This window comes from Austrofundulus limnaeus, unplaced genomic scaffold (assembly GCF_001266775.1).
Source record: "Austrofundulus limnaeus strain Quisiro unplaced genomic scaffold, Austrofundulus_limnaeus-1.0 Scaffold70, whole genome shotgun sequence".
NCBI classification, from domain to species: domain Eukaryota; kingdom Metazoa; phylum Chordata; class Actinopteri; order Cyprinodontiformes; family Rivulidae; genus Austrofundulus; species Austrofundulus limnaeus.
Genome location: NW_013952472.1, coordinates 994,405 through 997,213, shown reverse-complemented (window position 1 = coordinate 997,213; position 2,809 = coordinate 994,405).

Genomic DNA, 2,809 nt, shown 5'->3' with positions numbered 1-2,809 from the left:
GTTAAAACACAGATCTCGCGTTTAAGTTTCCTGTTATTTTTGGGAGCTACAGGTAAAGTCTTGACGAGTTTGTTGTTGTCGTCTCTCTCTCTCTCTAGCGAAATCCAGCCTCTAGTGCCCCGACACTTCAACAGAGCGAGAGTTGACTCCTCCCACACTAAGAAAACAGGAGGGGAGGGGTCAGCTGCAGGAGCTCATCACAGGAGCTCATCCTGTGCAGCGGAGCAGAGAGAGGGAGAGACACGAAGTAAACAAACAAGCAGGAAAATGAAACTTATCGGCGTCTTTTTTTTACCGACCTCAAAAAAAGTTATCGTGCGATTAATTGATTTATTGACTATCGCGACAGGCCTACCGGTAAGACCTATTGTTATCATGATTAACTCTGTCACTTACAATGTTTCCAAATATCTATGTAGCATCAGTACTTGGTCCATTAGTTGGTATGTCAGATCATCACATACAGAACACCATGGACTTCGTGAACAAGGTGAGGGATGTCATCATGGAGATGGATGAAACTATGGTCTCCTTTGATGTCACATCACACTTCATGTGCATTCCTGTTGATAAGGTGGCAGAAGTGGTCTTTGTAAGATTAAAATCAGACACCACTCTTAGCAAACCTGTACATGTAGCAAACCTGTACATGGAGGAGGTGGAAAAGAGAGCTCTGATGTCCTTTACAGGGACGCCAGCGAGCCATTGGTTCAGGTATGTTGATGACACCTGGGTTAAAATTAAATCCCAGGAAGTCCAACATTTCACTGATCACATCAACTCTATGGATAAATATATAAAGTTCACACGAGAGGATGTAAAAGATGGCAGGTTGGCGTTCCTGGACTGTGATGTCTCAGTTTCGGATGGAGGACAGTTGGAAACTGACGTGTATCACAAACCCACCCATACAGACCAGTATTTACGTTTTGATTCCCATTACCCACTGGAGCACAAGTTAGGAGTCATCAGAACTCTGTACCACAGAGCAAACAGTGTCCCCACAAACACAGGAGCCAAGGAGAAAGAAAAGTCACACATAAGACAGGCTCTGGAGCAGTGCGGTTATCCTAACTGGGCTTTTCTGAAAGCAGACAAGAAACACAAACAGGATTCCAGCCAACAACCAGCTGAAAATGAAGACCCTAAACCCAGACCCAAACCTGTCATCATTCCATATGTGGTGGGCGTTTCAGAGAAACTGAGACGTTTATTCTCTAAACATGACGTCCTAGTGCCTTTCAAACCCCAAAACACGTTACAACAAAGATTAGTTCACCCCAAAGATCCAGTTCCCCAGCAAAAAACAGAGAAATATAATATATGCTAAGTTTCAGGAGGACTGTGATCAATTATACATTGGGGAAACAAAACAGCCACTGTTCAAAAGAATGAGCCAGCACAGACGAGCTATGTCATCGGGTCAGGACTCTGCAGTTTAGACTCATCTACAGGCCAGCGGTCACTCTTTCAGGGAAGAAGATGTTCTCATCCTTGATAGAGAGGAACGTTGGTTTGAGAGAGGAGTAAAGGAAGCCATCTTTATGAAGAAAAACCGTTCACCATTAAACAGGTGGTGGTCTTCGTGTCCATTTGTCTTCTGCCTACAATGCTGTTATTGCAAGTATGACTCAGCCCCCTGTTAGCAAAAGGTGTGAATCAGGCCCCCAATGATACCAACAAAAAGAGGGAGGGAGGGACAAAAACAAGGGGATGTTAAAACCCCCTGCTTGCATTCACTACATTCACATAACACGACACGGGTCAGGTGATGGGGCACATGACCCTCTATGAACAGTAGAGCCAATCAAGCCTATTGTTAGTCGATGGCCCTATTTTGCATTTGCCTAACCTGTTTGTCCATGTGGAGGCAGGGCTTATAAGGCTGAGTTTCAACTGTAAATCATCAGACTGATGAAGTCTCTTGGAGGAGAGATGAAACATTTCACTAAAGAAGAACCAGTCCAGAGGACCTATATATTTTTCTTTTTGATTTTTTCTACCTGGGTAACTGAGATGCATCAGGAAACTTTAAAATGTACACTCAACTTCTCATTTATACAATCAAAATGAATGAATGCACAACACTCAGATGCTTAATCAAATCTACAGCAGTGATGCTAATTCGTTACAAAAGAACTCCTACTAAAATGCAAGTTTAAAGCTCATATTTGAGTGAAAAATGCGAACAACACTGCACACTTAAGTAAATGCAGAGTTGCAGATGAGAGTTGCCAATGGTATCTAGCATTCATTAGCATTCACTAATTGCTTTCTTTTAATTTATTTTAAACAATACATTACTTGATTGTATATTAATACTCCAGAGTTTGAAAGAATAATTTAGTTTAACACTAAACTGTTCGATTCCAAGCAGAGAAAAGACAAGAGTAAGATATACACACCGGATTGCTGTTTTCACATATTTAGTAATGCTGGGTTGCTTCTGGGTAATATGTGAGAAATTATACATTATTTTAATAAAATCAGCTTCCAGTTTATGTTTTGCCACTTTTCAATGAGAACATTTTATATTCATATTGTTTTTTTTCTACTTTAGAGATAAAAAACAATGAAAACTGACAAGTCATGATATTCAAGGAAATTAAAGATTGCAAAGAGCTGATGAAAGTCAAAGTTAAGATTAGTTTTAACTCATTCAGGCTAAATTAGTTTACTTAAGACAAAATAATTATGCACTATATCTATTTAAAATTTCAATTTAACCTGTTAACTAAAACCCATTACTGTTTTGCACTTAACAAACTAGGTATGAAATAGTTATTTTGTTCTTTCCACAGTCGTTGAA